The sequence below is a fragment of the Arvicanthis niloticus genome, chromosome 2 (genome assembly GCF_011762505.2).
Source record: "Arvicanthis niloticus isolate mArvNil1 chromosome 2, mArvNil1.pat.X, whole genome shotgun sequence".
NCBI lineage: Eukaryota > Metazoa > Chordata > Mammalia > Rodentia > Muridae > Arvicanthis > Arvicanthis niloticus.
The window spans coordinates 148,512,165-148,539,150 of NC_047659.1; the positions used below are offsets into that span (position 1 = coordinate 148,512,165).

At 42.8% G+C, this 26,986-nt stretch overlaps 1 long non-coding RNA gene across 2 annotated transcripts; it reads right to left on the bottom strand.

Moving 5' to 3' along the window:
• Positions 1–525: 525 nt before the first annotated feature.
• Positions 526–22,833, bottom strand: LOC143441554 (uncharacterized). Of its 2 annotated transcripts, XR_013109110.1 has the most exons (4): positions 22,680–22,833; positions 8,660–8,755; positions 7,000–7,098; positions 543–5,102 (listed from the first exon to the last, which is right to left on the bottom strand). It is a non-coding gene; the product is annotated as an uncharacterized LOC143441554 (long non-coding RNA). The 2 variants fall into 2 exon arrangements; XR_013109109.1 differs by lacking the exon at positions 8,660–8,755 and having other exon boundaries at positions 526–5,102.
• Positions 22,834–26,986: the final 4,153 nt, after the last annotated feature.

Consider the following 26,986-nt stretch of genomic DNA (forward strand, 5'->3'; position numbering starts at 1 on the left):
CTCAGAGCAGAGGTCAGAGAAAAGACTGGAGAAAAGCCTGCTAGGGGAACATCTAAAACAGCCCTTGATCCTCTTGTAAAGCACTGCAATGAAGCCTCCCCTGGGTTTATGCAGGAGTTTGTATTGCTGACCTGGTGGCACCACTGTTCGAAAACGATAAAAACTAAAAGACTGGGGGGGTGGGAGGCTGAGACCAAATCTCTCCTTTCTGCAATGAATCAGTGTGGGAGCTAAGTTTTACCGGGCTTCCAGCATCTAACAAAGAGCTCAGGCTCTGGAAGGCACTCCACAGGGACAGCTAGATGGATGATGCCCTTCCTAGGAGTAGAGATGTAGACCCTAGAACCCTCAATCTGGGCTCCAAGGGGGAGGGAGGCCTTGAGGAAACACAGGAGTGCTACTGTTTTAGGGTTCCCGTGGGAAGAGGAGCAACAGACCCTCTCCACTCAGGAATCATATACAGGATTGACTGTGAGATGGTTGGTTCCCCGAGAAGGGAGAGAGTACGCCAGAGATAGAGGTTTGGTATTTAATTGCTCTTTAATAATGCACAGCGAACAATATATTATCACCAATGCTAAAGCTATTGTAACAAGGAGGTATTGTCACATTTCCTATGTATTGACTCTATCAATGTCAGTACACAAATAATAAGTTGGTAATCAACAAAGAATTAAACATAGAAGTAAGTACATTATTATTCATGAGTTATAAGACCTGAGTCCTTATGACTGTAGTTTCCAGAAGCTCAGGTCCAGAGAGTGCTTGACCATGAAGATAGGAGCCTTGGTCTCTCCGCTGCTGCTTTGATGAGCAGTGCAGCAGAATGCTCGGTCTCTCCTCTTGATGATCAGGCACTGAGTGCTCAGTCTCTACAGTCTGCTACAGATGTGTCTGGTTATCTGTGGGGCTGTGACTTCATTACAACTGGTTATCACACTTATTCAAAACAACTTGGTTTTATACACAAATATTTTGATTTATAAGGTTTCAAAACAACTTCTGTTATCACAGCACTTCAAAACAACTTCACTTCAAACTTGTTTTCTTTCCTATTACAAATATGGAGTTGGTCCTGTTAAGGGCCTGCTCCTTACACACAGATAGACTCAGATGGCTGTGGCTGTGCAGCGAGGGAGATAGTGATTCTAACTAGGGGACTTCACCTTTACTTGCCCCACCCCACCCTAGAGGTGATAGATAACTCTGATATCTGTTTTGATTCTTCTGGGTCCCTTTTGAAGGAGAGAGCCCAGCAGCAAAGCTCTGTGTGAACAACCACCACTAACATCTCTCCGTTGGGGACCAATGGTCCTGGGAGCTACAGGAAAAAAAAATAGTGCTGGGTCCTGTGAGAATACCAAGCAGTCTGACCAGGAAAGCTAACGCCTCCTGTCCTCTTCAGCCTCACCTCCTGATACAGGATTACAATTTTCTCTCTTAGAGCATTACTTCTGGTGTGGACACTCACCAGCTAAACTAGAGTCAGGAGAGCTGCTCTCTCCTGGCAACTCGTGCCTGGATGACAACCATTTCTCCTGTCAGTGTAGAGGCCAGGATACCCAGGTTTGTTATGTGTGAAGTGAACCAACAGGGGTGAGACCAGTCAGAGCAGACAGGGTCTGAACACAACATAGTACCATTATATCTCAGGTGGAATGAGATGTTCCCAAGGGTCCACATGCTAGCCCCTACCTTGTTAATCTTTTCCCATGTCTTCTCCCTAGCTCACACCTGCACTGGTCACACCAGTATCCCCTGGCCCCTGGACTGCTCCATCATTGTGGCTGATTAGAAATGAATATATACCTCCAGGACTGGGGACCAGACAGCCAGATGCTAACAGGCAGGCAAGAGAAGAAGGCTGTCCAGTGTCACGGCCCTGCTCCCCCCTGGTCATGCTTGTAAATGCTACAGTGAAGTCTCACTGTGACACCTGGGCTGAGCCACTATCAGACTAATAAGGGAAAATGCAATTCATCAGCCCTTACATTCACCAGGCTGACCCTACTACATAGGTGTGGTGACCGTTCTGTTTTATGGAAAAGGAAATGGTAGGTTTGGGTAGCTTTCCAAGCCCAGTGTCCTCCTCTCTTGGATTTTAAACACTTGCTGCCCTTGGCAGTCTTCCAGTCTAACAGAAAAGGCACAAGGAGCCTGAGGTAGCATGTCCCCATTTGTGGTTAGGGGTGGGGTTATTAGGTAAAAGGATGCTGAATTAGGGGAACAGGGAGGAAGATGGCTGGGGTGGTACTCTGGACAGGACAGGTAATCAGCAAAGGGTGGTAATAAAGGATGGAGAGAGGGAAGTGCAGAAGAATGCAGTGAGGAAGAGAGGGACTTTACCCTGTCCTAGGACAAAAGCAGATGTAGCACGATCACACCCATCCCCTTGAGGAAACCTTCCACTAGTAACAGATAGGTCACTATGGGCAGGCTCCTGAGCATAGACACCAGGATGGATGGGACACCCAGGGGTCCCAGGAGCTCACCAGCTAACTAGCTCTGGAAATCAGCCTCCTATCTTGGCTCTACTTGTACCCATGAAAGTCCAACAAAGTGATGTAGAGCCCACACAGCAGGCTGAGCGGGAAGCTGCCCTGTGGCCCTGCCTTGGACCAGAGCTTTTTGAAGTTGGTAGGGGAAGGTCCTGAATGTGGCCCACTCAGGAAGCAGTTGAGGGGACAGGATTAGGTGAGAACAAAGGTTACTTTGCAAACTACTTTGAGTACTTTGTGAAAGTTGGAGCCTGTGGCAATCTTGGGGCTTAGTTACCTATGTGAGGCCTGGGAAGCTGTGCCTGGCAGCAGAGGGAACAGAGAGACAGTGAAAGGCTAGCACTGGCTGCTGCAGTTTTTCAGATCTGGAATTTGAGAAGCTACTCTCCCAGTCCCCTCAATCCTCTGCATCATATCAGGTCCAGAAGAGCCTGAAGAAACAGGCTGCCCTGAGGGCCTCTCTGCATGCAGACCAGCTTTGCCTCTCCACCCTGCTTTTTTTTTTTTAAAGGAAAAAAAGAAAAGAGTACAGCAAGTACAGAATTCTCAAAGAATGGCAAGGAAAGTGAATGTGAGAAGCCGGCATCCCAGATCTGACTAGCAGCCAGGAGACAAGGGCTTCCAGGAAATGCCAAGCACTCTGTGCCTCTACAGAACTTCTCAGGCTCCAGGTGAGACAGGGCTCAGTCTCCCATGTTTTTCTCACCAGGTGTATACCTTCTGGCTCAAGATGGCCACTCGTGTATATGACGGTGTGTTGCAGAATCTCACAGCCCTGAGCTTAGCTATGAAACCAGGGGAGACCAAGGTGCTGCTTGCAGTGGCCAAAAATAAGCAGGCTGGGCAACCATCATAGAGGGCAGGTTCTCGACCCAGGTCCTAAACTCCACATTTGGCATCTTTGGCTATAGGAGTACTGTCAAGCAAACTCCTTGGGAGTGAGTGAGTGGTGGCTAGCAGAGGCCCACCTTCCAGAAGTTTACCTGGAGACTCCCTACACAGGGGCTGGAGTTTGGATTCACAATGGAGGCTAACAATGGCTGGGAAGAGGTGGAGAGTGGGGAGCTAAGTGAAGCTGGGCACACACTACTCCAGTTATCCCAGCTCTTGGGAAGCTAGGTCAGGACAGTGAGTTCTAGGCCATGCTAGGCTACACAGTGAGGGGGGATGGAAGCAAGGATGGAGGGAAGAAGGAAAGGGAGTTTAAAGATACTTTTTAAAAATCTGCTCTGTGTGTGTGTGTGTGTGTGTGTGTGTGTGTGTGTGTTTCTTAAAACTAATGAGGAAAACAAATAAGGTTTTCCTCAGTGGGAGAGCTCATAGTTGTAAAAAGGGATGAATTAATTGTTTAGTTCACATTACAAATCAGGGCAGGCTGCATCTTCTAGAGAGTGGCTCTCTCCCTCAAAGTGCTATATTATACATACTATCATGACTCACTTGCAGCTGGAACCTTCTGCTGACTTCAGGGTCTACTGTCTCCTGTCCCTCATCCCTGGTTCCCTCTACTGTGCATTGAGGCTATAGGGATGGTGCTGGAGTCGCCTGGAGGAGACAGAACAGAAGAAGCACTTAGAAGTGCTCTACAGTTAAAAACATGGAAATGTTCCCAGATGTCTGCCCTGCTCAGAAACCATAAGAGGTAGTCATGTGTGTTTCATCTCCACTGGAGGGCTAATGGTGCCCATAAGCATGGGCCTCCCTGTTTCATGTCTGAGAACTGTCATTTGGTTCTTTTTCTCCTCCCTCTTCAGGCTGGCTGAAGTCAGTGAAGGTGCCTCCAGCTGGAAGTTTATCCTGAAAGCACTCAGTCCTACCAAGATCTCCACACAGCTTTCCTCAGGTCAAGCAGCACTTGAAACCTCCAGCAGTTCTAAAAAATCTTTTCAAAGTTTTAGACTGAGTCAACAGAAATTTATTCCAGTTGTTGCCCAATCAAATTGGACATCTGCCCAACCATGACCCAGTAGGCTATGCCTCCTCCACACGTGCCCAGAATGCAAGTTCTGTATGCACACACCACTCGGAAGGCACAGGCACACACGCACTCTCTGCCTCCAGCTCCCTCCCTGTTACTGCCTCCACCGGCCAGGCCTCTGCCTGGGCTTCTCCTCACCCTGCCATGTGCTGAGCATCATTGCCCCAGGGCAGAGTCATCATACATGTCTGTGACACCCACAGTACTGCCCACTGCCTGCCTGGTGGATGCCTCAATGGATGCCTCCCTACCATCTTGGCCTCCTCTGCAGGCCATGCATCTATAGCCACCTCCAGATTCAGCCATCTCCAGAAACTATAAAAGAGCTCAAATGTCCATCCTGGACTCTGTGAGCCTCTGTGTGTCCAGGTGGCTGTGCATTACTCATTCCTCAAGCTCTGGTCTCAAGAGGTCTTCTAATATCCCAGCCAGACCAGACTCCAGTGCACACCTGCTCCGCCCCTTCCCTATGGTTGCCAGAGGAAATGCCAGCCACACCCATGGTTGGTTGGACCCAGCAAGGACAGGCACTGAGCAGCAACTTTCCTCCTCTTCTTCTTCCTCATCTTCCTCCTCTTCTTCTTCCTCTTCCTTCTTCTTCCTCCTCCTCCTACTCCTTCCCAGGCCTGCAAAGGATAAAGGCCTTGACAAAAGCACCCACACCCCACCCATCTCCTGAAGAGATGGGCTTGAAGCAAGCACACTTGACTGAGGGCCAGACAGAAGAAACAGGGCCTTAGCTGCTGTCCAGACTACCCAGGCAGGAGATGTGTAGTTCTCTGAGCCCAGGGTTTGAGGTGAATGAATGAGTGAGTAAGTGACTGAGTGACTGAGTGAGTGACTGAGTGAGTGACTGAGTGAGTGACTGACAGAATGAGAGTGACTGACTGAGTGACTAAGTGAGTGAGTGACTGAGTGAGTGAGCAAGTGAGTGAGTGAGTGAGTAACTGAGTGAGTTACTAAGTGAGTGACTGAGTGAGTGACTGAGTGAGTGAGTAACTGAGTGAGTGAGCAAGTGAGTGAATGAGTGAGTGACTGAGTTAGTGAGTGACTGAGTGAGTGACTGAGTGACTGAGTGACTGACTGACTGACTGAGTGACTGAGTGAGTGAGTGACTGAGTGAGTGAGTAAGTGAGCGAGCACACTTATATTTTCTTATCCATGTAATGAAGCTGAGTGTAATCATGAAGGACAGATGATCTGGGAATTTTCCTATGTACTAGAAGACACAACCCTTCAGAACAGCCACTCACACTCCAGCTGACCAGTATGTCATAGGAGTGTGACAGAAACAAAGGAAACCCTGCATAAGTTAATCGGCCACTAGAGTTCCTCAGCACCCACAGAGTGCCCATCCTGGGTTTGCCACCTTGGTGTCATCAGGGAACATCCCTGCTCAGTCTGTGTCTCGGGAAAGAGTGGACATCTGCTGTCCACTGTGAGTGCTGAGAGGCCCTGCTCACAGGGGAAGAAGGCTACATGACAGTGGCTTGTGGAGAGAGGCATACACAATGTTCTGTCAGGGGGAACATGGGAGGGGGGCAGTTCCAGCAAAGGGATGGCATAGGCAAAAGCAACATTTCTTAGGACTCGTTCTCTTTAAGGAAATTTCATATTTCTGATCATATCTGATCCTCACACTAGACCCCTGCGAGATAAGCGGGGAATGCATCCCAAGTTCTGAATGAAAAATGAGTTTGTAGGTCAGGTGGAATCTACTTCTCCTGACTTCTAAAACAGACCTAGCAGCTTTGTCTGAGAACAGCGTTATCTGAGGCTATGCTTCTGTGTGCAACGCTGGCCCACATGGAGCCGTACTTCACACCCATCCTGCACACACAGAGATGAACAAAGAAAAGGAAAGAAGCTGGGGTGAGAAGAAGCAATCCTCCTCCATCAGGATTACCAAGCTATGTCGGACAATCATGGAATTTCCCCATCCACTGCAACCTCAGAGGACACACACAGCCCATCTATCCTGGGAAACATAACAGACGCTGCTTGCCACTAACACCACCTTCATCACCTCTGTCTAGAGCTCCCTTTTCCTTCCACACTTCACAGACTATGAGCACAGACACTTTGCAGTGGTGTATGAACAGAGATCTTAAATACTAAACGTGTATCAGCCAGCTGCACAGGTTTAAAAAATGCAATACTGACATACATATTGAGAACAATTTGCTGTGGGGATAAACATACACAAACGTGACCATAAGAAGACTCAAAATTAAGACAAAATTGGGGAGTAGTACCCAATAAACAAAGACAAGTGCTAAAATGATCAGAAAGGGAAGAATCTAGATTGGGGGAATAAAAACTCAGAAAGAGGTTATTTAGAATAAAAAAAGGAAAATAAAATTAAATAAATAAATAATTTGGGAGTAGAGACAGAAACTGATGGAACAGTCTCACTGTGCAAAAGAAAGTGGGTGAGTAAGTATCTTAGACTTTTATTGCTGTGAAGAGACACCATGACCAAGGAAACTTTTATAAGGAAAACATTTCATTGGGCTGACTTACAGTTTCAGAGTCTCAGTCCATTATCATCATGGTGGGAAGCATGGCAGCATCCAGGCAGACATGGTGCTGGAGAAGGAGGTGAGAGTTCTACATCTTGATCTGTAAGCAGCAGCAGGAGACTGTGTCCACACTGGGCATAGCTTGAACATCTATTAAGACCTCAAGGCCCACCTTCACAGAGACACACTTCCTCCAACATGGCCACACATACTCCAACAAGGCCACACCTCCTCATAGTGCAGCTCCCTATAGGACAAGCATTCAAACACATGGACCTGTGGGGGCCATTCCTATTCAAACCATCACAGTAGATAAGTCTTCAGAGAGGAAGTGCATAGCTACAACTATATATAAATTAAAATTTCCAGATATCTTCACCAACCCACAAGAGAAACTACTCAACCACTGCAGAGATTAGACCCAGGAAGAGTAGATAGAACTGGTAGAAGAGACAGCAAAAACAAAGGGGTGATTAAGTGATACCCTTTCCAGACTTAGAATCTGGCACTCTTCTGACTTCTTAACAAAACCGAATGCTTTATGCAGTGTATGTACCCTTTCTCAAGCAAGAAAGAACATCAGATCCTTTCTTGAGAAAATCACAAGCATGCACAAGAAAGGACCTCAGGGCCAACCCTAATCCTGAGTCCCTGCATGAAGACCCTGAGAGATGAAGTGAAGCCTAGGTCACTCTACAGACTCCAAGATGTTGGAGGCACCAAAGCTGTGAGACATCTGACAGGAAAAGTGGCTTACATGGAGTGGAACCAGCCTTTTAGAAATATATTCTACAGGCAGAAAAGATGGAGGGATGGATGCATTTAAGCCCTCTGATATCAGATATTAAGCTAGAAAACTGGTTTTCAACCTTCCTAATGCTGTATCCCTTTAATACAGTTCCTTGTGTTGTGGTGACCCCCAACTATAAAATTATTTTCATTGCTACTTCATGACTGTCATTTTGCTACTGTCATGAATTGTCATGTAAATATCTGCTTTCAGATGGGTCATGCCCCACAGCTGGGAATTGCTGAGCTGGGGATTCGGTGATTACATGCTGCATTATCAGTCTTGTTTGGTCCAGCATTTTCTGACTATGCCCCCATTCCTCCTTTTAGGAATAGAAATGTATATCTGTGCCATTGTATGCTGAAATTCATTCACTAGTCCAACTCATAGGGTTTTGTTGAGACTGTGGAAGGCTATGGGGGCTTCTGAAGTAGGATTCAATACACTTTGCATTATAACAATGGCCTCAGAGCCTTTGGGGCCTGGGAGTGGAATGTAGTGGTTTGAATGAGAATGTCTACCATAGGCTCAAATATCTGAACCCTAGTGGTGACTTAACAGGCTACACCTCACTAGGGGCAGGCTCTGAGGATAGTATGTAGACTAGCCTCAATTCCAGTTCACTCTCTCTGTTCATGTTTGGGGTTTAACATGTGATCTCTCAGCTCCCTGCCATGATGGTCTCATCCTTCTGGAAGCACAAGCCAAAATAATCTCTTCCATAAACTGCCTTGGTCATAGTATTTTTTTACAGCAACAAAAATGTAAATAACACAGACTATAAATAATTGAGGATTAAAACAATTTTTTTTTCTTAATCCTAAAAAGTTCACAATAAATTTGGGCACCAAAAAAGTAAAATGTATTCAACCTCTGTGTTCCACTAAATATTTCAGACAGTGTCCCATCCTCCTGCATAGCAGATCTGCTCCTCCAGCATCTGGATCTTGGCAGCCATGTACTCATCCTAATCAACCAAGAAAAAGCAAGACAATAAACAACAGTTACAGCTCCCTGCCACACAATTAACTTAAAAGCCCCCTGACAGATTTATAAATAGTCTCACTTTTATTTAATTAATTTTTTATTTAAATAATTAGGCTTCACTGTTTTGATTATCATGTCTTTAAAGTAAAGCTACAGATGACAACAGTGGTACGTGTTGTCCAAACTGCAAATGATTTGTTTTTACTGATTATTAAAATTTTATTTGTTCACCGTGTTTTCTCAAAAATTGGCACATAAAAAGAAAATGTTTTACTCTATATAGATGATTAACTGACAACACCTTGTACTAGATACCTACATATTTTTCCCAATTCTCAGTATTACTAGCAATGCTGAGATAAACTAAAATATATTAAATTGTTCTGTGCAAGAATATCTACTTCCTCAGGACAAAATCCTTGACAGTAAAATAAAATTTAAGGGTTAGAGTTTATGAACAGTGAAAATATAGAGTTGGTGTATGAAGTCACATGTTATACCTGAAGCCATATAATAAAATAAAAATAACAAACATTATCTAGACATGTAAATATCTTTAATCATTAAAACACAACTATTTAGCAGCCATCATTTTCTCTTTCCTTCCTGCAACACTGCCTCATAGTGTGTGGAACTTCTGTATGGGGAGAAAAAATAAGTCAATTTTATACCATAATGTACTCTTCATTGATCTTCTATAAAGGGAAATGGGAAATTTGAAAATTTAAATGTACAATTAACGCAAGACAAAAGATTAATGCCAAGTAAACCTTATCAAAATACATTAATCTCAGGTTGCTTTATCAGTTCAATCTGTCCAGAGAACATGCTCCCTACAATTTAAGCCTCATATGTAAACACTTCTCAACTTTTCAACTGGGTCAGAGGGGTCAATGGAAAAAGAATCTATGCCCTCCTGAATAATAACAACACTTACCATTCACTTTGCATAAAATATCAATAAATCCAACTAACAATCACTTACTTTTTACCGTTAACTAGTTAAACAATCTATTAAAATATTCCCTTTATCATCGGACCTAAAATGGCTCTTAAATTGTGTCATACTAGCCGCTCAAGAAAACACACACATTCGCCTTACAAACGCATCCCCCAAGAAGTTCATTAAAAGAACACATCATAAGGGGCTGATTATCGTGATAACAAATTTAATACATGAGGCTGAAATATAATACAGCAAGGGGATATTACTGCAGCTCCATGCCAAGACGTGCTCTTGAGAAATTACTACATGCGAGAGGTCAGGTATAAGGAGGTTTATTGGGAGAAGGGAGAGGGGTGAGGCCTGCAGACTGGGTAAAGGCAGACATAAGAACAGAGCCATGAGGGCAGAGAAGGGAAGAGGGGGGCAGAGGACAGAAAACACTGGCATTCTTAACTGCCAACTATGTATGTACACTTAACTGTACATACAACACCATGCAACACCAGGATTACTAAATGCTGGCATGTCTCAAGCTTCAGGCTTAGGGACTAACTCGTAAGCCAGTTAAGTCATTGTTTGATCAAAAGAGGCACAAAGTCCAATTCTTCCAGCTACAAGTTAAGCTATCACTGCATCATGGTTCATAAATACAATATTCACATAGCTTTCTGCAATTATGTAAGTTTATATCAAAGACTATTATATGAAGCCTTACGTACACTATCAAAGTCAAATTGGCTTTGGTAAGATTTATGAGAATCTTTAAAACGTATTTTATCAACACACATGACTCTTAGTTTTTGAAATCACCTTTGATTTGGTTTCTGTTTCTGACATTTGTATTAATGACACATTATATACATGAAAGATGGCTAAAGACACACAACTAAGTCACTGGAGTGAGAAAGACAATTTATATGTTTTAGGGGCACATGTAAAAGACACTGAGAATTACTAATTCTGCGGACAGAAGAGTTCTGCTTTTAAACTTGCTCTAGGCATGTGCGTTCTAGGCATGTGCGTTCTAGGCATGTGCGTTCTAGGCATGTGCGTTCTAGGCATGTGCGTTCTAGGCATGTGCGTTCTAGGCATGTGCGTTCTAGGCATGTGCGTTCTAGGCATGTGTGTTCGGTGGTGTCCTCATTATCAAGCCCAGAATTTCCATGCTTCTCTTAAATTCTCCTTAAGTAGCTTATTTGCCAGTCCTAAAGACTTCATCCCTTAAGAGTCAAAGAGATTCCTATTACAAAACTACTGGTTCAAACTCTGAATCTATACACCTCCTTTTAAAAGCAAATGACTTGAGAATTCTGCTAATGTGTATGTCACAGCTATTAAATATAACTATATGCAGTCACATGAATGAGAATGTTCCCCCACAGACTCAGATACTTAGACACTTGTTATCTGGTGGTGCTATTTGGAAGGGATTAACAGGTATGGCCTTGCTGGAGGAAGTAAGTCCCAGGAGGTGAGCTCTGAGAGGTTGAAGACTGTTGTCATATCCAGTCTGCTCCCTCTGCTTCCTGCTTTGTGGCTGAAGATGTGAGCTCCCAGCATTCTGTTCCAGCTGCCAGGCCTGCTGCTTGCTGCACTGCTTCCCATCATGATGTCTATTAAACTGTAAACAAAGTTACTCTCTCATGGGAAAAGGAATGAGAATGTCGCTTCCTCAGGTTTGCAGCTTACTTGGCAGAACACCAGGATTCTCTGCTTGAGAAAGTATGCTTCCTCAGTCTCAGTCAGCTGAGAATGACAAAGACTCTAGGTTTCCTGGAAGCCAGCAAGCTGGAAGCAGTCTCCTCATGCCATTTCTCTACAAATAGTCAAATATATCTTCAAATTTAAAGCCAGGTAGTACACCTATAATTTCAGTGCCTGGGAGGTAGAATGAGAATCAGGAGTTCAGGGCCAGGCCCATTTACATAATGAGCTCAAGACCAGCCTAGACTACAGGAACACAGTCTCAGTTATAGATAGATAAATACATAAATAAATAAATAAATAAATAAATAAATAAATGGAAAATATGTAAGAAATACAAAATAGTCATTCATTTGATAACTCATTTAAGAGCACCTTATGCTCACCAGGGTTTCTGTTGTGAAAAGGCAGTATGAAAATCCTTACTGATGGTGTAGTGAAGAGGGTAGACAGGCCTGACACTAAGATAGATACTAAGACTATGGATATGGATCAGGAGTGCAGCACTTGCCTGCTATTCAAGAGGTGGTAGGCTTGGTGTCAATACTGAAAAAAAAACACAAAACCAAGCAAACCCCATAGGAAACTAAAACTGTGTTTTCTATACAAAATTGTCCCAAAGCAAGACACCTCCCAAGTAGTGGAAATTAGTTTAAGAATCAGAGGAGAACAAAATTTACAAAGATCTGCTACTTCTCCCCAAATGGGATTTTTTCCCCCTCTGAGAATAGCCTGTCAACTTGAGAGGAGGGGCTGAAAAGTGGGCCATGTTTTTAACAAACACTAAATTAATGTGAACTGGAGTCTAAGAATCTTCCAAATATACTGATCTCTATACTAGTTTGTTAGTATCTTAGAAAAAAACGAACAAACTAGAAGTAAACAAATCAAGTTTCCCAGAAATTAACCCCTACCTCTATTAGAAGTCCGCACACAGCTTAGAACAGACCACACCAGACAAACAGTTCCTAGGGGGAGGGAGGTTATTCAGGAGATAGGGCAAACATGAGGCGGGGGAGAGAAATAGAAGAAGATGGAAGAAGAGAGCAAGGTCAGGGGGTTTCGCCTGTTTTATATGGGAGGTGACAGAGCCTCTCCCAGGTCAAGGTGAGGTAGCCAGGTGGATTCTGGGAATGTGTGGCAGTTGCCTTAGCAACAGTGTGGGGGTCACCTAGATGTGATGTCACTGGGTTCTGGAGCCTGATACCAACAACCTCACATTAGTTTATCTGTGAAGTGGACTAAGTAACCCTGGTAAGAAGCAACTGGCAAGAGCAACTGTATTCCACTATGACAGCACTTTTGTTTACTCTACAGTCAATTTACAAATACAACTGCAACACAAAGAAATAAACTATACAAATGAGAAACACCTAAGAACAAAATTAGTGGGTAGAGAACATTAGCCTTTTCAATAACCATGCTATGTTCAAGGAGATAAAACAAAGGATAAAAGTTAACTTATAAAAGCCTTTAGCCTTAAACCAAATTACAAATCTGTTTTACGTTCAAGCCAACAGAGGCTAGCTAGCTATGCAGCCAGAGCCTATCTTAAACACACCAATCACCAAAATAAGTGCAACTGCCCCTGAGTGATGTTTAATCAATCCAATTACTGTAATCATATCCAGATGTAAAGTGCTACCTTACCTTCACTTAGAGTTACAAGAAATACTTGTTAGCTAAAACAAATATACAATGAGTTAATTGGTGTGCACATTTAGTCACATGACATAACTCATAATGTGACACAAATGCAGAGAAAGCAACCTGTGGCCACTCGAGGATAAGGTGAGATAAGCTTGGTGTGAGCCCACTCCTATCTCTCTTCTCAGTACCTTTTCCCTTACCTTAACCATCAGTTTTCTACTTAGTTACTTACAACTGAGGACATTAAGTACAGTGGAATCCAGGGACATCTGTATTTAAAGGGGTTTCTCCAGAAGAAAATCAATGGGATATTCTTTTAAATGAAGAGAGTTGGTGAAACTGGGATATCATATGCAAAGAAAGGTGGACCATTAGCTTACACTATATATAAATAGTAATTCAAAATTGATTTTAAAATGGACTTAAACATAAAACCAAAACTATTGAGCTCTAGAAAGAAAAAATAGGTGACTATTTGGCAGTGGACTTGGCAATATTTCTTGGATATGGTATGAAAAGCACAAGAACAAAAAAAGTAGATAAACTAGAAAATATTCAGATTTATACTGTGGAAGCAGAAGGGGTCCATGACAGATATCAACTGGAACAGTGGAGTAGGAGCTGGAGGGAGGCATGAACAAATGATAGATATGCATGGAAATTCTGTGATAAATCCCATGAGTTTGTATGCTAACTAAAACTCATAATTAAACTTCTGGGGAGAAAAAATAAAATACTGGAGCTGAAGAGATGGTTCAGCACTTAAGAACAGTTGCTTCTCTTGCACAGGACCAAGTTTAGTATCCAGCACCCACAAGGCAACTTGGAACCCTCTGTAACTCCTGTTTCAGGACATCCAACATTTTCTGCCCTCTACATGCATGCTGTAAATATACATTCATGTAGACAAATACTCATATGCTAAATATCATAATTATCACTACTCAAATCACCCTGCTGGGGGCAACAGCACACAATCCTCATCACCCACCAAAATGCTCTGAATTTACAAATGAAAGACACACACACACACTCACACACACAGAGCCTTCTATTTAATATACTTCAAACAGCACAATGGCTGGGTACACTGAACCCATCCTTTGTTTCAGCTGGATCATGTCACAAAGCAGGCTCAGCAGGCAGTCTGTTCCTCTAAGTTCTTGTAGGAAGCTCCAAGTGTAAACAAAGAGGCTGACTTCACCTAGGTGTTTAAATCCTGCAGGAAGTTGTAAGTGTAAACAAAGCAGATGGCCTCACCTAAGTGTTAAGGTTCTGTGTGGCATGCAAGGTCTGTTCAGCCTGCTCAGGGCTGGGAAAGGCACAATGAAATATTATTCACACTTAGGAAACTTAATAAATGCAACAACATAGTCATGAAAATATCATACTAAGAAAAAGCACCAGTTTGTAAAGATAAATACTTTACCATTCCACTCAGACCAGATACTTCAAGTACTTAAGAGAGACTGAAAATAGGACAGTGTGTTTTGGGACTGGGGGTAGTAACAGAAGCATCTTAGGTCAAGATGAAAGGGATCCACTGATGAATGGTGGTAATGTCTGTTGCACACTGTAGTAATGTTACTGAACACACCATGTAAAAGATGGTTTGGACCAGAGATGGATGAGCAGCCAAGAGCACTAGCTTCTCTTTCAGAGGACTGTGGTGGGCTCCCTTGCCAGCACCCACATGGTGATTTGCAACTGTCTTTAACTCCAGTACCAGGAGTACCCACTGCTGTCTTCTAGCGTCTGTGGTTACCAAGCATGAATGTGGAGCAGATACATACAAGCAAGCAAAACATCTTTACACAAAAAAACTTTTTAAAAAAAGATCATCAAATGTGTTCATTTTTATGTTGTAAGCATTTTAGCACTTTACCACAGTTTTAAATACTGTATTCAGTGGCTGAAAATTAAAAGCATGAATCAGAGACTGGCCAATAAGAGACTAGGGAGCACAAAGCTAGGCAGAGTCATCCTTTCCATGAAATGTATGCAATAGGGCCTATTACTTTTTTTCTTGGGATCAGGGACAATAAGAGACCAAACACAAAAGCAATTTACAAAGGTCATGTTCAGCACTCAAAAATGGTTAAATAAATGGAGCACAAATCCACAGGCCTAAGAGAAGTTTGAGACTGCCTGGACTGTTATTTTGCCTATAAAAAGTAAATGTAAGCATAATGTTTTTGTACACGGTGTAGTGTTTACCCTTGGGTTACTCAAATGCTGATTTCTCTGCCTTCCCATCTTGTTTCACTCTAGATGGCAGGACTGTAATGCTTTATACCAAGAATCTCCTGTCCCAGGTTTGTGTAAACAATTCTTGATGTGTTTATAAAAAGATAAAGAGATAAAGAGAGTATGTTCTGTGAAGGTGTAAAGAGGTAGGGGGAAGAGGATGTCTCAGCGGGCCCATTCGGAGACATCTCTTCCCCTGAGGGACCAGCCACACACTGTACCACTATAGTACAGAACAAAGTTTATTCAGGGCATGGGGAGGGGAGCCAGGAAGGTAGTAGAGGCAGAGAGAGAGAGAGAGAGAGAGAGAGAGAGAGAGAGAGAGAGAGAGGATTAGAGGCCAGCTATGAGCACGTGGGAGAGGGGGGATGGAAAAGGAAAGGGGTGAGGAGACAGAGAGAGCAAGAGGCAAGAGATCAAGAGAGAGAGGAGGGGGGGACAAGCAGCCCCTTTTATGGTGGGCCAGGCCTATCTGGCTGTTGCCAGGTAACTGTGGAGGTGGAATTTACACAGAATACTAACACCCCCACCTACCACCCGCCTTACACAGAAATTAAATATTACTAACTGTTTTACAAATGGGTGCTTTTCCACCAAGAAATTTAGCATCTATCTGTGGTAGACACATTAGTAGTTATATTTTTAATAGAACTAAGAAAGAAAATAGGCCCTAAATACAAGGTCCACCTAGACTAATTCCAACTATTCCATGTGCCTGAAAAGTGAGACACAAAGACAGAGAGTCAGCTTGGTCCTCAGTCACTGACCTTAAAAATCAGTCAGCTAAGTCTAAGTCTCATTTCATTAAAGGACAGAGTTGAACCTGACCAACTCTACAATCTACTATCATTCTGTACATGTGTTTATCTAAACAAAACAACAACAGAAAATTCTTCACTGGCTCCACTATTTAGAGTATTGAGTGATCTTTAAGAAAACCAAGATTCATGTCCAGTACCTTTATGGAGGCTCACAACCACCTGTAACTGCAGTTCCATGGGATCAGATGCTCACTTGTGACCTCCACAGGCACTAGTGAAACATGTGCTACAGACATACATGCAGGCAAAAATACCCATACATATAAAAAATAAAAGTAATTTTAAAACTCCCTTAACAGATTTAGACAATTCTAATGTATATATAAAAACAAAAAGCTTTTAAGAAAATAAATATATTATGAAACTTTCTCTATGCTTTTCCAAAAAAAAAAAAAAAAAAAAAAAATGAGACCTGTCAGTCCATAACACATAGCTATTCATTAAAAACTTTATTGAAGAAGAGGTCTGGCTGTTGTGTTGGGATGGCAGCTCACATCAGGATAGACCACACCAGGCCAAAGCAGTTCCATGTGGTAGATGTTTTATTGGGGAAGAACAGAGACAAAGAGAAGACAGAGAAAAGACAAGGGGAAAAAGGGGTCGAAGGTGGGGAAAGGTTTGCCTTTTATCTAGGCTGTGATGTAGGCAGTTCCCAGGTTGAGTGTGAGGAGTGAGCTCCAAGAAGGTATGAAGAGTTGTCATAGCAACGGGTGTCACCTATGTGTGACATTCCTGAGTTTGGAGCCAGTTTGCCACACTGGCCTTTGGAATTACTGAGAAAATATTCTACATATCCTTAGAATTTGCTATTAAACATTCTTTTGATGGGGACATGGGTGTGTCAAGTCATATTACATTAATAATATGATCTGTGGCACTAACTTCAGACCATGTATTTACAACCTCCTGAAGGCCTACAAAATAATGGTCAACCATGCTAGTTGTCATTTTATCTAAAGTGTTCCAATCCAATAAATACTCTAAATAATAAAGCTTCCTGGAGTCCTGCATAAAACTGTCAAAACTCTACTCTGAAAGAATAAACAAAGTTTCCCTATAGAGCTCTTCTATGTGCCATATGAAGGTATCTCTTCCCTTGGGTAATTTTCATCTGTGCACTCTCACTATAATAAATCCAAGTAAAACACAAGACCTTTCACAAGTTCTCTGAGCTCATGCAGAGACCTACTGAACCAAAGAGTAGTACTGATGATCCCCAAATTTCCAAATGGCATTAGAAAGAGGGTGTTCCACCTCACAAACCTCCCATTCCTTTCCAAAATAACAAGGCTATCTAGACCAAAAACAAACAGAAAATGGCATTGTCTTCTAATTTCCTATCTTTCCTTCCCATTTCCTACATCTTTAATAGGATACAGAGCTGGCAGATGTAAATTACATTTCCTAGGTGCCTCTCAAATCAAGAGTATGCATGACTAAGTTCTGGTCAGTAACATATGAACAGAGACCATAGGCAAAATGTCTGCCATATTCTTTATTTTTACCCTCCCTAGTACTGAGGATCAAATTCCTATATTCTTACAGAAAGCTGATTAATTAAATATCAAGAATGCATTTGTAAAGTGTCGTTTAGTGTTGGAAATTGGTGCTAATGCTTTGTCTTATTTCAGCTTCCAAAAAGCCACGCTTCCAGACCTGAGGGTTCCTGCCCTCCCCCCACCCCCACTTTCAATGATAAAGAGTTGCCATATAGCCAGTGGCTGGGCAGAAAGACAGAGGTGGACTTTTAGATTGTGAGGGCAAGGGACTGGGAGAGAAAAGGGAAGAAGAGAATCAGCTGCAGAAAAGCATCCTACAATGTAGGTGGGAAGGGAATAGGACCCTATGGGGGGAGGGGGTGCCCAGAAGGTAACAGGAAAGGAAAGATAGAACATAAATATTAAAGGTATTAAACCAGGGATACGGAAAAGAAATGTATGCTAGCTATCAGGAGGATTAGAATGTCCAGCCATTGAACTTAGTCAAGGCACATCAAAATTAGCTGGTGTGTGTGTGTGTGTGTGTGTGTGTGTGTGTGTGTGTGTGTGTGTGTGTGTGTGTGTGTGTCTCCCAAGTGAGGTTTGCATTAACCTGGACACAGGAGATACACAGCCCAGTCAGCCAATGCACAGTTTATTCAACGTTTCAACTTCTTTTAAAGGCAAAGCAGAATAAAAAATTTCCCACAGTTTCTAGTTCTCACCAGCTGCTGTTTCACTAGCAATAGCTTATCTTGGCTCAAAGTGACCCAGACCTCCTTGCAGACTGAGAAAGCTGTCAGCATCCAACTCGGAGATGTGCTAGATGTGATGTGTTGTCTAATTAAGCTATAAACAAAGTCTCTCATGACAAAATGACCACGAAGCCCACTTCCTCGGGTGTGCAGCTCACTTGGCAGAACCCCGGGATCCTCGGCTTGAGGCAGTGGACCTCCTCGGTATCTCAGTCTGCTGAGAGTGACAGAACCGTCCTAGGGTGCAGCTAGCCAGCTAGGAGTCGTCTCCTAATGCCATTTCTCTAAGGTAAAGTAAAATAGTTTCTACTGTAATCCCTACAGAATGGCTAAGCAAACAGAGAAACCTGTGACCCTGAGCAGCCAGAGAAATGTTGCTCTCTGTGGATTAGCTGCCTACCTCTGGACTACCACAGGCAAGAGGAAAGTCTCAATATTGTTTGCATTGAATCTACAGTCTTTTCCAATAGCTTAGCCTGTGCCCTAATAAATAATAAACTTAAGAACATTTAATAATTTTAGTGTTAGTAATTTATTCCACATTTCAGCTACATAATTCAGACTGTGCCTAAAAGTGAAAAATGAAATGAAGTACATTCTTAGTAATCTCAGATGTAAGGAAGATGGAGTTTAGAGAATTATACAACCCTTGTTGTATAAACCTTCAAGTTCCTCTTAAACCTTGAGTGTGATCAAGCAAGACTAAGCCAGAAACCAACAATCTGGTTCACTTTTCTACTAAACTCAAGTACAATCACATATGACACACATATCAATCAGACATTTTTTGTCCACCCCTGCTCTCATGGAAAGCCATGGGGACAGACACTTCAGTCCAAACACCAGAAGCCAATTGTAATAATAACAACAATAACAAAACACATACTTGTTTGGTGGCACATACTTGTGCTGGGGAGACAGAGACTCCATGTTCTCCCTGGGTGTTGGTATCAGGCTCCAAACCCAGTGACATCACACCTAGGTGACCCCCACATCTTTGCCAAGGCAACCGCCATACATTCCCAGAATCCACCTGGATACCTCCCTTCCTTACCTGAGAGAGGCTACGTCACCACCCATATAAATAGACAGAACCCCTGACCCCTCTCTCTTCTTCTTCTTCCTCTTCTTCTCCCCTGCCACCTTTGCCCTATCTCCTGAATAAACCCCAGTTGGAACGTTTGGTCTGGTGTGGTCTGTTCCAAGCCACATGGAGATGAATATCACCTAGCCAGCCAGCCAAGCCTACCTGTCCAATTCCAAGCCAATGAAAAAAATCTGATTCACAAAAATGGCGGATGGCACCTGAAGAGTAACACCCAAGCTTGTCCTCTGGCCTCCATACATGTAAACTCACATATGCAGAGCCACAGGATCAAAGCAGCCTGTAAAAGGTTTTTCATGAGCCAGTGACATAGCTCAATAGCTAAATGTTTTTGTGGCCAAGCCTCATGTAATCAGTTCAATACCTGGAACCTACAGAGAAACCTGACTCCTACCAGATGGCCCTGACCACCATTTGTTGAGTTTAGTCTGTCACTAGGTATTGTAATGCTAACTGCAGGCCCCCAAGGCCTGATTGTCCCAGAGAAAACAGAGTCCACACATAGACCCAAGAGATGCTATGTGATGTTGCCCCCAAATTATTTCTGACTGGTGAATAGAGATGCCACCAGTCAATACCTGGGCAGAAGAGACAGAGGCAAGTTTTAGCATTCCAGGACTTCCCCAGCATCAGAGGAGAACCAGAAGGGGAAAAGAAGATAAAGGGAGGAAGCTGCCATAGTTAGGTGAGTGTAAAATAATGACCATGTGGGTTGGCTAATTGGAGTTAAGAGCAGCCCAGACAAAACATGGCAAATTATAAAGTGGGATTATTGGCTGGGATAGAGACATAACAGCTAGAGGATCAATATCTGCTCTTATGCTAATTAAGGCTTATTGTAAATATAAAGGTTGTGTGTGTCTTTTATCTGAGAACTAAATGGCCAAAGGCAGGGTAGAACCCCTGAGTTGAGATTAAATAATTTCTACAACATCCACATATACAACTCCTGTGCACTCACACACACACAAATAATAAATGTAATTTTTAAAGATTTATTTATTATATTTATATGTGCATACTATAGCTATTTTTAGACATATCAGAAGAGGACATTAGAGTCTTTTACAGATGGTTGTGAGCCACTATGTGGTTGCTGGGAATTGAACTCAGGACCTCTGGAAGAGTAGTCAGTGCTCTAAACCACTGAGCCATCTCTCCAGCCCAATAAATGTAATTTTTAAAGGGGCTTAAAGCACTTGTCATTAAGCATGAGGATCCAAGTTCTATCACCAGAACCCATGTGGAATGACAACCTCCCCACTCATTGTCCTCTGACCTCCATATATGAACATGAGCACATATAGACATACATACACAGAATAAAATAAGGTCATTTTAAATTACTTACTTACTTTATTTATTAAAGGTTTTTCCCATCATCTCTTCTTGACCCAGACTCACTTCTGTCTTTAGTTGACATAGCTCGTTCCCCACATCTACCTCTCCTTCCCTCAGGCCTATCATGCTTGCATGTGTTTCTCCTCCCTTAATGTCCACTTTTAAATCTATATTAAACACTTTATAATCTACAGTTCTGGGGACTAGACAGATTGTTTCCGGGTTAAAAGAACTCACTGCTCATGTGGCCTGGAGTCCAAATCCCAGCATCCTTCAAACGCCCGTGACTACAGCTTCCATGAATCAGACAACATCTTCTTAGGCAGAAATAATGAAAAACTGCCAGTAATTTGGAGGAACATACACTTACAAATATATGCAAAACTTTGTCCTTTTAAAATGTAGCTCACAAAAGAGTTAGGACCTGGGTCATGAATCAAAGAGAAGTAAGTAAATATCCTGGTTCCTTTGTACCATGTGACCCAACCAAGTACTATTATCTCTACAAACCTGTTTCTGAGTGTGCCGAATTTATACGGTGCTTTTGAATATTAAATGGGAAACCACTTAGCAAAGAGTTCTGGAACACAGCCAATCACATAGTAATTTACCAATTATTATTAAATTTTGTAACATGTTAAAAAAAAAAGCGGTGTCTCGAAAAACCAAAAAAAAAAAAAAAAAAAAACCCAAAAAAAAAAGAAAGAAAACTCAGACCTATGTTCTTTAACATGAATTAACTCAATTACTCACTATAATGCTATGAAGTAGGTAATACTATAGTCATCATATACAGCTGAAAAATGAAGCACCAGAAGTCATTACCAGTCCAGGCTCACGCACTCAGTAAATGGGAGCCAGCAGGATCTGGACTGAAGATGTCACATGTTCAAATCAACTACAGGATCCATTTAGTTAGAAATTTTTACCAAGAGCCTACTAGGTACCAGGCACAGTTCTAAGTACTAGGGATAACATTATATATAATCTAATGGATCTCTACCCTGTAGTTAGGGAGAGGAGAGCCACAAAGTCTAATGGGAATAATTAACAAGTGAAAAGTGTATCTAATAATAAATACAAATGAGAGAAAAATATTTAATTTAATACCAAACAAGAGTCAAAAAACAAAAAGAGACTTGCTTCTATTTTAGGAATCAGGAGTACTCTCAAGTAAAGAACAGCAATAGAAGACAAAAACAACTCCCACCAGCCAGAAGAGGTGTCCAGTGCATCTGCCTGGGTAGCATCCTGAAGCCCAATAGTGAGAGTCACGGGGTAAGGCTAAGGTTAAAGTTGGCAGCTGCCCTGATGGTAGGGAGAAGGAGCTTAAATTCAATTCTGTACTTAACCCAGAGCTTTCCGAAGACTTTGAGCACAAAAAGTTCAATCCAAGTTCTTTTTCAAAAGAACTTGGAAAAGATCATTCTTATTATGTGAGGAACAGCAAGCAAACTACACGGGAAGTGAGCAGTGAGAGGAAGCTGGAGAACCGCAGCACAGGCCTCTGGCGCCCCTGTCCTGATCTGCAAAAGCTGGAGGAGCAGATGCTCACACACACAGGAAATGAACGGCCCGGGGCGCATCAGCGCTGGAGGAAAAGAGTGACTTGCGACACCGCCTCGGGGACTCAGAGGCAGGCCCGTGGGCGCACATGTTGGCGAACCACACAGAGAAGGTAGCAGAGCTGGAGTGGCCATATCGCGGCTTGGGGGAACCGGGGCTCCCGGTTACACAACTCAGCAGCCTGAGGTGCAAGGGCAGTGTGGACCGAGGCCGCCAGGCTCCCCGCCATTCCCAGATCCACCGGCCCCCGCGGGGGTCGCTCACTTTCCACGCCGCCTCAACACACCATACCTGGTCCTCGCCGGCGCCGCTGCCTCTCAGTACCCTCACCGCAGCCGGGAGGATCGCCGGAGAAGGTAGCCAGTCAGCAGGGCTCCCAGCAGCACCATCTGCACCAGGCTGCATCCCTCGCTTTCTGAGTTGCGGTACCAGCCTCGCGCCTCCACAATGGCCCCGCCCCGCTCCTCTACCACGCTTCTCTAGCGCGCCCCGCCCCCATCCTCCGAGTGACTGGGTCAGCTGCACCAGAGCTGCTCGCACTCAGTGTGCTCAGTGTACAGGGGCTGCTAGGGCTCTCGCTAGGTGACCTAGTCCCAGTCCTCTGGCCGAGTTGGGGATGGCATAGCCTTGTGGTCCATTGCTGGCTGGCAAAGGAGGCCTCTGTGATATCCAATCTGAGACTCCATTGTTATTGCAATAATCTTTACTGTTGGAATACTCAAACACGAAGCCAACTAACTCCTCTCCCAAAGTTCAACACTTTCGCTCCTCCACCTTAGACATTTGAAAAGAGTTTGCAAACAAACAGTCAGTACTCTTTTCAAAACTGACTTTGCAAACCTGACTTTCCCGCCCCCCAGAAAGACAGGAGATATTCAAATAAAATCGCTCTTATTCTCCCTCTTTCCCGCTCTCCTTCATAAATTCAACTTCGGTATTCCATCCCCATCCCTAGAAAGCTGCATGTTTCTCTGGACCCACATGGAAAAGCTAGGGGTCGTAGCTAGAACAAGTCAAGACAGTAATAATATGAGTAATAATATGAGCTGAATAATTAGTTGTTAGGTAGGGAAACACCAGAGCAGCATGTGCACGGCAGAGACTGGACATTAGGTAACATTCTAGAAACTGTGAAGCATGAAGCAGAGAGTGGCACAGGCTGTCAGGACCAGTGTCCAGTGTCGGGAAGCTGGGGAGGCCAGTGGAGGATGGGAGAATGAAGGTCCTGTGAGGTTTGCAGGTCTATTTTGCCTATGCTCAGGATGAGAAATCAATGAAATGGTTAAATAAAAGGAGCTTTAGAAATTCACTCTGGCTGCAGCCATGAGAGATAATAAAATAAAGGACAAAGTCATTTTAAAGGAGAAGTTTACATATATGAAAGTTCAGAGCAGAGATGGTTCATCTCTGTATACATTGAAGTCATCAGATATCAGGGCTGGGGGGAAGGGCTGGTGGGTCAAGAATTTGCTACACAACCATGAGCAACTGAATCCAGATCTGTAGCACTCACATAAATGCAGGGCAGGGGTGTGTGCTTGCCTGCAGTCCCAGCTCTGGTGAAGTACAGTCAGGATTTCCAGAGAAGTTGAGTAGTCAAATTGCTAAATAAGTGAACTCCAGGACTGGAGATAGTGACTCAAGAAATCATTTTGATGACATGATTTCAATCTTCTTGTATCTGTTGAGGCCTGTATTGTGACTGATTATATGGTCAGTTTTGGAGAAGGTACCATGAGGTGCTGAGAAGAAGGTCTCTTCTTTTGTTTTAGGATGAAATGTTCTATAGATAGCTGTTAAATCCATTTGGTCCATAACTTGTGTTAGTTTCAATGTGTCTCTGTTTGCTGAGAGTGGGGTGTTGAAGTTTCCCACTGTGTGAGGTGCAATGTGTGCTTTGAGCTTTAGTGTGCAATGTGTGCTTTTTTAGCTTTATGAATATGGGTGCTGTTGCATTTGGAGCATAGATGTTCAAAATTGAGAGTTCTTCTTGGTAGATTTTTCCTTTGATGAGTATGAAGTATCCTTCCTTATTTTTTTTATAACTTTTAGTTGAAAGTCAATTTGATTTGATATTAGAATGGCTACTCCAGCTTGTTTCTTGGGACCATTTACTTGGAAAATTGTTTTCCAGCCCTTTACTGTGAGGTAATGTCTGTCTTTGACACTAAGGTGCGTTTCTTGTATGCAGCAAAATGATGGGTACTGTTTTATCCAGTCTGTTAGCCTATGTCTTTTTATTGGAAAATTGATTCCATTGATGTTTAAAAATATTAAGGAATAGTGATTGTTGCTTCCTCTTACTTTTTATGTTATTTTTATGTTTGTTTGGCTATCTTCTTTTGGGTTTGTTAAAAGATTACTTTCTTGCTTTTTCTGGGGTGTAGTTTCCCTCCTCATGTTGGCATTTTCTCTCTATTTTGTGTAAATTTGTTTTTTGTCATGGAATATCTTGGTTTCTCCATCTATGGTAATTGAGAGTTTTGCTGGGTATAGTAGCCTGGGCTGGCATTTGTGTTCTCTTAGGGTCTGTATAACATCTGCCCAGGATCTTCTGGCTTTCATAGTCTCTGGTGAGATGCCTTGTGTAATTCTGATAGGTCTGCCTTTATATGTTACTTGATCTTTTTCCCTTACTGCTTTTAATATCCTTTCTTTGTTTGGTGCATTTGGTGTTTTGACTATTATATGGCGGGAAGAATTTCTTTTATGGTCCAATCTTTTGACTTGTGTAAGCTTCTTGTATGTTTATGGGGATCTCTTTCTTTAGGGTAGGAAAGTTTTCTTCTATAATTTTGTTAAGATATTTACTGGCCCTTTAAGTTGTCCCTCTTTTCTATACCTATTACCCTTAAGTTTGGTCTTCTCATTGTGTCCTGGATTTCCTTGATGTTTTGGGTTAGGAGCTTTTTGCATTCTGCATTTTCTTTGACTGTTGTGTCAATGTTTTCTATGGTATCTTCTGCACCTGAGATTCTCTCTTCTATTTCTTGTATTCTGTTGGTGATGCTTGTGTCTATGACTCCTGATCTCTTTCCTAGGTTTTCTATCTCCAGGTTTGTCTCCCTTTGTTATTTCTTTATTGTTTCTATTTTCATTTTTAAATCCTGGATGGTTTTGTTCAATTCCTTCACCTGTTTGGTTGTTTTCCTGTAATTCTTTAAGGAATTTTTGTTTTTCCTCTTTAAGAGCTTCTAACTATTTACCTATGTTCTTCTGTATTTCTTTAAGCGAGTTATTTATGTCCTTCTTAAAGTCCTCTATTATCATCATGAGATGTGATTTTAAACCAGTCTTGCTCTTCCAGTGTGTTGGGGGTATCCAGGACTCTGGTGGGAGAACTGGGTTCTGATGATGCCAAGTAGCCTTGGTTTCTGTTGCTTATGTTCTTGCCCTTGCATCTCGACATCTGGATATCTCTGGTGTTAGCTGGTCTTGCTGTCTCTGACTATGGCTTTTCCCTCCTGCAAGCCTGTGTGTCAGCACTCCTGGGAGACCAGTTCACTCTGGAATGAATTTGGGTATGAAGTGCTGTGGCACAGGGTCAGCTCTGGGGTGCTGGGTGGGAAACCAGATGTTGAGCAAGCTTACATACTAAAATGATGACTGTGAAAAAGTGCATTTCCACTTGGGAGGCAGAGGCAGGCGGATTTCTGAGTTTGAGGCCAGCCTAGTCTACAGAGTGAGTTCCAGGAGAGCCCAGGCTATACAGAGAAACCCTGTCTCGAAAAAAAAAAAAAAAAAAAAAACAAAAAAAAAAAGTGCATTTCAAGAGTTATAATAGAACCAGGAAGAAAGAATTTATATAAGCTATTTTGGTGACTATTACTAATTCTTACAGAAGCAGAAAAGCTAGTATATGATACTAAATTGTTGGATAGACAGTATAACAACCACTTTCCTTCACTTAACATTAATTTTCTGGAAGTTAAGTGTAATATGTTAGCATATTTTTAATGTCTAATGCTTTTATTTATGAAGACTTCTTGCTACCACTATCTTATGGGAAATCAATATTAACATTGAAGAAGCCAAGCAGCTGGTGCTTGACTTATCACTTCCCTCTTCCCCCCCCATGCACACAGAAGCCCCCTTGTTCCTTCCAGCCACTTGACTCTCTCACAAGACACAGCCAGTGCCAAGGGCCTACAAATCCTCTTTCCAATAGCAACTCCCCAAGCCTGAGAACAGATAAACTAATGCAGCCTTCAGCCTCCATGCTGCCGGAAGCTGGCACCCTCTCTGATAGATGGCCATGCACTCCCCAACACAGGTGGCTTATGGCCTTGAGGAAAGCAAAAACGACACATCCTTAGAGAGAAACCAAGTCAATGAATCATTTCTAGGCAGCTGTGACTGGTTTGTAGAAATATTTAACCCTGATAACACCATAAAAGCCAAAAGAACAGCCTCCCCCAATCATGCAACCCTGCCCACTGACCCTGTCTACTGCCCAAACAGATAAAATTATAGCTTGTCTTATATGCCATGTAACCCTGAAGCCCTGGACCTGCTTGTATAAATTCCCTAAACCCCTAGATTCAGGATCACAACTCAACTTTGCTCTGTACAATTTGTGGTCCAAACCTGGGTTTAAA